The 12,439-nt window shown below is 37.9% G+C and overlaps 1 pseudogene; it reads left to right on the top strand.

Annotated features, from left to right (window-relative positions):
- The first annotated feature begins 12,381 nt into the window (after positions 1-12,381).
- On the top strand, positions 12,382-12,439 carry LOC111815279 (annotated as a pseudogene).

Genomic DNA, 12,439 nt, shown 5'->3' with positions numbered 1-12,439 from the left:
TCTAATGGTGTTTATAAATAGGATCTTAAGTCCACATCTTGTACAGCAATTAACCACTAAGAAGAATATATGCAGTGTGTTATTTGTTGAAACTGTACTTCCAATTTGTTTTGAAACTGTCTCATTGCTGTTTATCAATAAAATTTTGGAAAAAAAAATAAAAATAAAAAATAAAGTCTACATTGTGATACGTGAAATAAGCCAAGCACAGAAAGACAAATCATACAAAGCAGTGATATAAGGATGATATAAGGTCTCCAAATGATAGAAAGGAAATATTGTAACTTCTAGCCTGCTAGATGGCTAATATTCCAAATTCATGTCCCCCAAAATCAAAGAATGAAATCTAAGGAATAACAGAGGTTTAGAGTAGAAAATATTTATTGAGGAGAGATAATTCTGCCTAAGAGATACAGAAGGATGATTCTGAAAGTGGGTGACTTTTCAGGACAGGTTTTATATAGCACAACCATTGGGTACAGCATGGGTTAAAGCGATGATCATCCAGTATGGTGAGTACAGCCACTTAGGTAATATTGATCCAATGGGGAAGCAAGTCACATACCAAGTGTATATGGAAAGAACAAAGAACTTTTCTGGAAGGAATTGGTTTGAGGGTCTTTGTCACCTGCTGAGCTAACTGACATCTCCTAGACTTTATTAGACCAGGTGTCACCATCTATTTTCAGCCTGGTCATTTTATGTCATTTTTCTCTTGTGGCCTGGCCTCTAACAGTCACACCTCTGGCCACAGCTGTAAAGAGCTTTCAAGTTTTCACCCACCTTCTTGAGTAACCAACCCTATCTGACTACCTATATTATTTCTACCTAGCTTAGCTATTTTTAATAATAGCATAAGAAGTCCTGGTTTACATACTTTCTCTCATTTAATCTTTACCTGAATATCTCATAAACCATGTCTCTGACCATAATGAAATAAAATTAAAACATCACTCAGACATCTGAAATATCTTACATATTTGGAAATTAAGATATTAATAAATTTAGTTCTAACTAAATATAAAATAAGAGAAATTACTAAATACTTGCAAGTTGAGAACAATATAAATGTTAGTTGTCAAATTAACATGTTATAAATACATTCATTAAAAAGGGCAAACAAACCCTACAGCTCCATGTATAGCACTGAAGGCAAGTGGTGACCAGATGTGAGCTCCAAAGTCTCTGGGCGGCCTTGCCACTCTAGCCTCGCTGGCTGCAGTCCCCATGGCCTCTGCCCTGAGCTGGCTCTGCTCAATGCCTCAGGTTTCCTCAGCCAGTAATCCACATGCCTAGCCTCACCAGTGTCGTTGGATCTACAGCTCACAGTTCCATGCATTGACCCTTCAGGGCCACATTGCTGGGTCTCCAGGCTTTCTTCTGAATTCTGGGTGGAAGCTTCTATGGCCCTACACCTGTTGCATTTTATGTGTCTGAAAAACCAGCATCATATGGATGAATTCAAAGTCTGCCACTAGCTCAGGCAATAGTGTGGGCCTTTTTTTTTTTTTTTTTTTTTTTTTTTTTTTTTTTTTTTTTTTTTTTTTTTTTTTTTTTTTTTTTTTTTTTCATTACCAGAGGTTGAACTCAGGACCCTATGCTTACTTACTCTACTGAGCTATCTCCCTGGTCCTGCATGGACCATTTAGACCATGACTACAGAGCTCTCTGAGTGGCTAATGCCTGAAATTGGGAAAATAATTTTCTCAGTGATTTTGAATGAGCAGAGCACCATGAAACTTTCTTTTCAAAGTCTTGCAAAAGAATTTAAGCTTTCATATGTTTGGCCTGTGACTGGTGGGGTCTGACTATTTCCCAAGATCTGTTTCCTCAGTGCAAAGTACTTGGTTTCCTTTTATTGATGTGAATCTCTTCAGCAATCACACCTACTTTTACCCCAACTTTATATGTGGTTCCTTTGGGGTTCAAACAAGATTTTCCCAATTTCTCTGCTGAGAATTTTGTCCCTAATTACCATGTAAATCTAGCTAAAATGAGCCTAAATGTTTGGCTGCTTTGAAATTTCATCCACCAGACTAACTTTTTCACTGCCTCTAGTATCATCTTGTGAAAATTCTCAAGATGTGGCAAAATGTAGGTAATTTTATCCTGCCACGCACATTGCCTCTACTCCAACTACCAATGGAATCTCCTGAGCCTGGCCTTTCCTGTCTGCATTCTAATCAATATTCTGATTAATGGCTGATGGATGAGTAGCACATACAGTATAAGAAGGTTCAGGCAAAGTGATGATTTACTCACTCCCTGAGTGAAACAAAGCAGGACGGTGTGAGGTTTCCTCATCTCTGGAATTTTTCATTTAATATTTTAGGACTGAAGTTGACCACAGGTAACTAAAGTCATGAACAACAATATCTTGGTTAAGAAGAGATTAAAATAGTCTTCACCAGTTACTCTCTGGGACCAATAAATCTTTATAACTTTTCTTACTTTTTAAGTCATGCTAAAAACAGAGGGCTATGGATGTATCAGGGCAAAAAGTACATAAGATATCCCTGTACCTTCCTCTTTATTTTGCTGTGTATCTAAAACTACTCTAAAGAAATAAAGTATTTTAAGTAAATTAAAAATTAAAACAACTGAAAAGGGGCTGGCCAGATAGCTCAGCAGATTAAAGCACCTGCTTAGGCAGATGCAGGGACTGAGGGTTTGATCCCTAGCCTGCCCCACTGACCTTGGCCCCAGGGCACACTAAGAAGGTGATTGAGACTGGGCCGTGGTGGCATGTGCCTGTAAAATTCCAGAGCTTGTGAGACTGAAAACAGGAGGATCACTATGAATCTGATATGTGTAGTGAGACCCTGTAGACCCTGCACTAAATATATTTTTAAAAATTAATTAATTAACTGATTAATTAATTAAAACAACTGAAAAAATATACCAAGCAGATAAATAAAAAGTACTAAAAATGCCAATAAATAATTAACTATAGCATACCTAAATTTTTATTCCTTAATTTTATGATTTGGAGGGGGAATAAGCAGCATATTTTCAATATAACTAACTTGATTATCAACTGCCATGGCTAAGTCTGGAATATAAGCTTGATGCAAAAGTTAAACCCAGATTTCAAATACATTGCCTGTAGACCATAGTTCATTCTTAATGGTTTATTTGCATTGTTTTCTGTTGTGCTTCATTAAAATCAATGCAACTATAAATATTTTTATACATGTGTTTTGTGCTCTGTGAAAAGGTTTCATCCAGAATCCATAGCTAAAAAAGGAAGTTCTGGGTCATATGTCACACAAATATTCAACATTATGAAATATTGTCAACCTGTTCTTCAAAGAACTTGGGCCAATTTCACTTTTACCTTACATAAAGAGATTTCCAGTTTTCAAACTTTATTGAAACCTTAGGTCTTATCAAATCAAATGTCTGTTTGATATTTATGAAATACTATCTTACTGAGTTGGGAAATTTTGGGAGGATTGTGTTATCTTTTTGTGCATTTGTTTATAAGTGAGCTACCATAATTCAATGACTTCCCACAATTCTTTTCTATGGATGGCTTCCTTGCCATTTTTTGTTAGTTTGTCATTTTCTTATTGATCTATGTATTTTAAAATATATTTTAAACACAAATATTTGTTATTGATGTTACAAACATCTTCCTCTAGTCTGTAACATGTCTTATGACACTGTGAATATTTCTCATATATAAAAAATTTACTTAAATGTATTTACATTTACCATTCTTTTTTTTTCTTTAGGGTTTTTTTATGTTCTTATGGTATAGCACTTACATTTTATTGAAAAAATATTTGTTCACCTTGATTTCATAAATATATTTTCTTCTTAAATGTTTAAAATTTTTTAACTTAAAACCTTAATCCATCTAGAATTAATTTTGTGTGTGGTATAAGGTATGAATCTAATTTTTATTTTTATATGGAAAAAGTTATCCCAGCATATTTATTGAACAATCCATCCTTTTACCACTATTCTCTAATGCTATGGTAGACATAAATCTAGAGGATTTGCTCTGATGGTTTAAGTAAATCTTTAATAAGGGGGATAAAACAAGTTGACAAGGGCAGGACTAGAAAAATACACCAGAAAGTAAAGGCACCAAAGGGCAGCAAGAAGTCCTTTCCATCCCTAGCCCTGAAGGGAAAGAAAAGAGAACTAGTGATGTCATAGGATCTCACTGAAAGGAAGGAAGGAAGAGTGCCCAATAAAAGCTGCAGCCATAGAGAAGCCAAAGCACTGCCTCTTGATCAGTCTCGTAACTCTTCCCACCCTCTGAGGCCCTGAAGATGCCACCCAATCCCAGGCCAAAACTGAAGCTGGAGATTAGGGAGCCCAATGAGGCAATCTGGAGATTTCTGCTTCCCAAAGCATAGAGCTACATGGAAGGTAGATGGAGAATGGACAATCAGGTGTAATTCACCATCACAGGCTTCTTCTTGCCATTCAACTTTGCTTCTTTTTGCTGGCTGATGAAAGCCTCATCTTCCACACAAGAGAGCCAGATAATCCCATTAGTGGTGTTATACTCCACAGGTAAGAGTAATGCAACTACATACCCACCTCAAACCTAACTACAACATTATACTCATTTGTTCTTTTCATTTAAAATATAACATGAAAGAAGATTAAAAGAGAAATTATCAGTAAACACTCTTGGCTGCTGCTGTGCCCACTCTGTATCTGATCATCAGGCTTAAGCTGATCACCATCACTTCCTCTTTGAATCACCCATTTTCTCTGTGATCACTTTGGCTGCAGAGTAAACCAGACCATCACTGTCCTAGGAGCTGAGCCCTTAGTGCTAATGGTGTCCACAATTTCCCACTGAAGGCTATCCCTGGAGACTGATGCTAAGAAGGGCCTTAGTGAATCATCTGAGTTTCAGAGATAATGGTCCATTTTCATGACGTCACAGCAACCCACATCCCTGCCTGATAAGGACCAAGCACCCAGAAAGAAAAGTAAGCCCTGTTTTGTCTGCCTGAGAATGTTGTGCAATAAGAAACTAAAAATACTAAGGGGGTAGACACAACTTCTATATTATTGGAGCCATCGCTATACTAAATGGAAAGTTTCTCCTTTGAGAACTAAGACTTCAAAACAGGTGAGCTCCAAGTTAAGAAACGAAAAGTAAAGCTTTTCTAAGTGAGACAACACTATTGCTGTTACCAACTATGCCATCGGACAGAATCCCAGGAGAAAAGAGGATTCACAAAGATAACTGGAGTAAAAATATTTCCTGTATATGAGCAGACTCAAGGCAAGAAACAAGGGAGACATCAGGGATTATGTAAACCAAGAAGCTCTTATTGGAGAGTTGTGCACACTCTTCCTGGAGCCAGTGAGAGCTGAGACCATGGAACACACTCTTGCTGGGGCTGAGGTTGGGGAGGAACTCAGCTACTGACAGCAAGAGCGAGTGGGGACAAAGAGAGGGGGGAAATGCCCCGACACTTTTCTCCTCCTGCCTCTGACTGTTAGTGCCTCCCATTGCTGCATATGACTTGAAAAAAGCCCAAATGATGCCTCCCAAGGAACAGAGAAGAGTAAAGAAAGGCAGAAAGTTGGAGGACAGGAATGGCAGCGAAATAACTACAATTTGTGGATCACACCTTTTCGTTAATGTATCTCAGTGTACCTTTATGTGTGCGCACATGTGTGTGTATACACACACACACACACACACACACACACAATCTCACCTTCTTTTACTAGCTCTGGTCTGAGACATCACTGCTCTCTGGAACATTAGTACTGAAAACAAACCTCCTTTCCCAGCTCCTTAAACTTAAAGGGAGCAGTGCCACTGCATCCCAGTGAAGGGCGCGCTTGACCTTAGCTTGCATTCCTGTCTGCTCTGAACACTTTCCTTCTCTTGCTAAAGGCCTTTATCAGGAATGAATATTTAAGGGGCCAGGGAGATGGCTCAGTGGAATAAGTACTTCCCTGGCAAGCACAAAGGCCTGAGTTCAATCCCCGGTTCCGCCAAAAAAAAAAAAAAGGGAATGAATATTCAACTTCATCATGTGTGGACACGTGTTTAGGATATCTGTTAAGAAGATATATATGGATCCTTAAACTGGTCTCATGCAAGTTATGTGCACTTCTACCCACCTTGTTGATACCTTTTCCTCAATAAATAGAACACTATCTTCCTCATCATTAGCATTTTTAAAATACGTATTAAGGAAGCACATAAATAGTAGTAAATGAATGAAAGTGTTTATTGATTGTAATTAATTAAACTGATAGAGCTTTTGTGGCAACTCATATCTGCAAACCCAGGATAATTCCTAATTAGATATGATGTATGATTTTTGAGACATTGCTAAATTCAATATAGCACATTAAAATATTTTTACAGTGCTAAATTAAAATTATATGTATTTGCCGTGTATCACATGATTTTAGATACTGAAGCATTAGGACATTATGGAGTAATTAAACTTACCTAATTAATACATATAACACCTTACACAGTCATTTTTGTAGTGAAAACACTTCACACAGACTTAGCAGTTTCAAGAATGTAATATATACCATAATCACCATGTTATACAATAGACTTTAACTTATTCCTCCTATCTAGCGGAAAATTCATGTGCTTGCACCGACCACCTTGGTCCCTGTACCCATCACTCTGGGCTTCTGCTGTACTCCTAGACAAACTCCCTCAGATTCCACATAGAAATCGCACATCATTCTTTCTGTGCCTGATAGTTCACTTAACAAAATACAAAGGTTATCTCTATTGTCAGGAATGACAGGATTTCCCTACTTTCGTAGCTGAATAGCATTCACAGTGTATACTGCATTGTTTGTCATTCATCCGTGGAGGGACATTAGGATGCTTCCACGCCTTAGCTATTTTGTATAGTGGTGCGAGGAATGTGGACTGCACTCCCACCTCTTTGGTGTGATGATTTATTTCCTTCCTTTTGGAAATAGAGTCAGTAGATTCCTGAGTAGTATGATATTCCTGTTTCTAATATTTTGAAGAACTTCTCTATGATTTTTTTGTAATGACTGTGCTAACTTAGATGCCCACTGACAGAGTTTGGCATTTTTAATATGCAATAGTTGTTTCCAGACCCATAAGTTAAATTATTGCACAGTTTTCTTCTAGGAGCTTTTCCTATTTACTTCAGGCACCAAGGTTTTGCCATAACTAGGTAGGAAGTGTTTCACCCATTAACTTTCTTTGGAAGGGAACTGTTTTTCTTGAATTTAGGAATTGCTCTTTCTTGAAGGATTGCTAGCTTTGAGATAATAAATTATCCTCTTCATGTGCTTTGAGTACATTTAATGAGCTAAATCAGTACTTTTTTTCATCCAAATTTTATTTTCTTCTATCTTTCCTGGGATAGTAGCATTTCTGATCTCTTTTTCAGTCATTCTTAGTCCACAAAAATAATTCACTTTATAAGACTTTCACATATATTTTTATTATGCTATACACTGGATCTCTCAAAAATTTTAAATATCTATAGTATGTAAAATTTTATCAAATTTTCCCATCTCTGGTATTATTTGTACCTTTTCTTTTCTTTTGTTATGTACTTCGTTCAGGGTCTCATTACACAGCTCGGATTCACAGTGATCCTCCTGTTTTCAGCCTCCCCAGCACTGGGATTACAGATGTGCGCCACCACGCCCAGTCTCAGTGGCTGGCTCAGCGGGGCTGATGAAGCATGTGGTGCTGGGGATCAAACCCCAGTCCCTGCACTTTGCTAAACAGCTGCTTACTCTGCTGAGCTATCTCGCTGGCCCCCTTTTCTTATTTCTTTATATCACTTGCCAAGTGTTTTAAAATATTTTACTGATTATCTTAAAAAACAAATTTTAGGTTGTGTTAATTATATAAAGGGTTTTTTCCCCTTTATTTTTCAAATAATATTTTCCAAATATTTTAACTGCCATTAAATTTGTTTAAAAATACACATTAAATACATTTGACACTAACCTTTCTATGATTTTTTTTTTGTATTCAGAATCTTTCCAAAATATTTAACCTTTCTATGATTTTAATACCACAAAATACATATAATACACTATTCAGATGTGGAAAACTCTAGTTAGTATATAATATTTTGCTCACCAGTAACAGCTCTATTATGTGAAATGCACATACTGTACAGACTTAGAAATCCTAGCTTTTGAACCCCAAAGCACCCCTGAAATTTTAATGTATTGCAACAAACAAAAATCACAGTATATAATTGAAATTTTCATTGAAAATGTCAGATGCCTAAATATTTTGGATAAAAGAAATATAAAACAAAGATAAGGATCATGTCCAAAACAAAGGCATCCTCTTAGTCACTTAGCAGGACTTTTCTGCACAATCGACAAGCTTATAATTTATCAACTGCATTACCTCCCCTCCAAAGCCCTCCCAATATCAAACAATTATTTACCAAATAATTTTCAAGTAACATAAAAGGATTTTCAATAAATATTATAAGCATTTCCATCCTCCATATATACAATTTCTTGAAATCATCCAGAACAGAGGCTAGATACAGTATTTTGCTAACTCTTCTTACCAACCCCACATGTGGCCCTGGGGGTGGCACCTGCTTTTCAGCTGTCCGAAGCCCCTGGCATGTCATACGCACAAGCGAGCACTCCACAGCACTGGGTTGGGAGTGGGGCTCACCAACCCAGCTGGCCCAGTTCTCTGAGCCTATATACGCTTTTATGATATTTGCTTACTCTTATATGGCCAATGCACTCATTGTCCTTTTTATACTTTCTTTAGTATGTTTTCCTTTTTCTAAACTTATTTATTTTAAAACTTGTGTTTCCTAATTGATGTATTTATGTCTATAAAATTTCCTAAGTACAGTTTTGGCTGTGTCTCACAGTTTTGATATACAATCTACTTGCTGTTCTTATTTCTAAATTATTTATAAGTATAATTTTGGTTTCCTCTTTAAAAAGTTTTAAGATTTTTTTTAAACAATAACTTTTTGTTATCTATTCCTGGTAGTATTTACATTGTGGAAAAATACTGTAACCAATATCATTTCAACTTTGGAGAACATTTCTTTGTTTTTCCTTGTTTAGTAATATGCTTTAAGTGCATGGAACTTTCTTTGTATAAAATATTCTTTGAAAGGATGTATATGCTGCCTTCATTTAAATATAAAATAAATGAATTATTTTTATTGCTATTGAAATATTCCATGTTCGTATTTAGATTTGTTGTTGTTGTTTCCATCATCTATGAACTTTTTAAAGACATACCTATTTTACACTATCTTGATTTTTCACTTCCTCCCAAAAAATCTAAGGCAGGGGAAAATACCTTCCCCATCATCTTCATGGTAGTGCTTTCTGTATGCAAATCATGTGACTTATATTCAATGTTTTGCTCTCTATTCTGGGAAAGTTCAGTGTCAATGAATGAACTGACCACAAAATACCATAAAACTGAAAAAAGAGAAATTCAGAGTGCAATTTAAAGACTTACTGGTAGAAGTATGGACAAGTGAGCAGCAAGACCAGTGAATCCTCTCTATTTGGGTCAGAGAAGGGGCACTTTTCTATCAGGGAGGACAAAAGAGTTTCACCCAAATCAGAATGTACCTGTTTTACCTCAAGCTAACCAAAGATAGCAAACATCTTCTTGGTGGTGGTAGCTCTAGGATTCAGTTGTGCAATGGCTTTGCTGATCTATAATGTGCTGGGAAACTATGTGAGGCAAATAGATCAGAGTCACCCAGGCACGGGTGCACCCCCAGCCCCTCAGGATGGGGCGCACCCTGGGCACCTCAGGATGCCAGCAGCCAGGTCAAGCTGCGTCCACACACAGTAGAAAAGCTCTTTCCACTTTAAATTCTTTGACCCTTATCCGATCCATTGTGTGTCAATTAAGCCTCCAAGGTAAATGAACTAGGTCAGATCCAGACAATGAAATAGCTTGCTAAGAGGCTCTTCCATGGCAGGCGCTCTGTCTTGGGCAGCAATATTTCTCCAGAACCTAGAGTTCTAAAGCACACAGTAGTTGCTGAATCTGTGTTTGTAGAATCAATACATAACTATTGAGCTCACGTAAGTAGAGGGGTCATTTTCAAATGATAAGTGTAAAACCTGCCTTGTTTTTAATTTGCGTGCCCTTGTAGATGCAGGACTTGCGGTTTCATTAGCTGCAGTCTGAACATTAATCTTGTCAAAGGTGAAACAAAAGTTATGTTGTGATCACTTCATACAGATGAAGCTCCAAAAGCTTCAAGAGCTTCAACCTGCTGAAGAATAAGGAAGCCTGCTTGTGATCACTTCATACAGATGAAGCTCCAAGCAGGCTTCCTTATTCTTCAGCAGGTTAAAGCTTAAGTACTCCTCAATCCAGCTGAGGCCGACCCCCAAGTCCTGTTTGCTAGGTCACGTAGTGAGGCCCAAGAAAAATACAGATCACAAACAAGCATTCACTTTAAGTAGCAATAACTACTGTCCAAACCACCATGAAACTGACCTAGCTTTGGCTCTTAGCATTTCCTAAATGTGAGGAAGCTAAGTGAACAGATACATGATTCTGTTGGCCTCTTGGTCTAATCTCATTGCGTACCTAAAATAAAGCATAAAAGAAGACAAGGCATCCACCTTTTCATCTGTGTCCTCCAGGAGTTAAAATCACTTTTCCTATCAGCAGATCCCTGAGCTAGCCCTCCAGGATCCAGCCCTAGCTGTTTCAGATCTTGTGCATATGCGTTTTTGGAGCACAGAAAATTCTCAAATGCCTAAGTTAGAAGAGTCCTGATGTATCTGTCACTCATTCTTTCAAGTTAGAATAGTATCTCAGGTAGAAGGAGCTAATTCAGCTCTCAAGGCAAATCATCACCATCACAACCGTGATTTTCTTTGAGATGCCAGTTGTACTTCTGCATGAAGCAGCAAGGTTATTACTAAGGTTTAATAATAATTATGGTTTGTAGATAGATGTCCCCCCAAACTCTCATGCACTCAGGTGGAGGTGACTGGATCCTGGGGGCATGATACTGGATCACTCCACTGATGGGTTTATAGTTGGATATGACATTGTGAGGTGAAGCCTGGTGGGAAGAGGTGGGTCCCTCTGGGCATGGCCTAGATATAAAGGTGCATATGCCCTGCCTACTCCCTTGAGCATTGCTGCCTCCTGCCTGCCACGCCATGAGCTCTTTCTCCTCTGTGACACCTCTCTGCCATGCTGTTTTGCATTGGTCCCAGTCATCTATGGGTTTGTACGTCTACAAACTGTGAGCTAAAATAAACCTTTGCTCCTTTAACTTGTGTGCATTGGGTATTGTGTTTCAAAAACAGGATCATAACTAAGATAATAATATAGATCATTTTACTTCCTCATAAGACACCCTGCAGGCGAAGTACAAGGAAAGACACAAAGATGGCTACAAGGATTGACACTGCTGGGTATATGTGTGCTGAGACAACTGTATTTTTACACACCAGTTTTGTACTTTTAAATCCCATGTCCTATGGGGTGTTTGTTTGTTTTTTTTTTTTTTGTTTCGTCACCACCAATGCAGATATTAACACATTAAAAAAAGAAAATGAGGACTGGGGAGATGGCTCATTAGAATAAGCGCCTCCCTGGCAAGCGCAAGGGCCTGAGTTCAATCCCTGGTCCCAAAAAAAAAAAAAAAAAAAAAAAGCTTAGAAAAAAAGAAAATGATGTTTTAGTATTGTTATGTCAATCCTTTTTGACTATATGGATGCCAGAGAGTATCTCAGGGAATACCCAACAGCCCACAGGCCAAGCTTTGACAACTGAGAGACAGCTAAAATCCCACTCTGGCAGGCAGAAAAAGTCAATGTGAATGTCTAAATTAAGAGCCCAATGAATTTCTTGTACCCTTGACTTGAATTTTGTATCCTAAACTTCTCTCTTAAAAGTTCCATCCTAGAGGGCTGGCCAGATAGCTTAGCAGACTAAAGTGCCAGCTTAGACAAAGTGCAGCAGCCGGAGTTCGATCCCCTGCATGCTGCACTGGCCTTGCCCCCAGGGGCACCCTGAGATGGGACTGAGACTGGGCATGGTGGCACACACCTGTAATCCCAGCATTTAGGAGGCTGAAAACAGGAGGGCCACTACAAGTCCGATCTGCGAAGTGAGACCCTGTAGAGCCTGTAGACCCTATATCAAATACATAAAATAGAATAAAATAAAATAAAATTTCCATCCTAAACTTTTATTCTAAGCTATCCATGAGGAATATGCTAAAAAGATACAAGTATTCAGAGTGAGACCTTCTTTTCCTCTGGCAAAGAATTTGCCTTTGTAGGTTTTCCAGAGAAAGTCCTCTCAGTCCTCTCCTCTGCAGTTGGGAGAAAATCATGGAAGTGTCATCACAAGCTAAATTATCAAACCTATAGAAATTATTAGTGCTCGCTTCGGCAGCACATATACTAAAATTGGAACGATACAGAGAAGATTAGCATG

The sequence above is a fragment of the Octodon degus genome, unplaced genomic scaffold (genome assembly GCF_000260255.1).
Source record: "Octodon degus isolate 3935 unplaced genomic scaffold, OctDeg1.0 scaffold00013, whole genome shotgun sequence".
Classification (NCBI taxonomy): domain Eukaryota; kingdom Metazoa; phylum Chordata; class Mammalia; order Rodentia; family Octodontidae; genus Octodon; species Octodon degus.
This window is presented reverse-complemented; position numbering and strand designations above follow the sequence as displayed.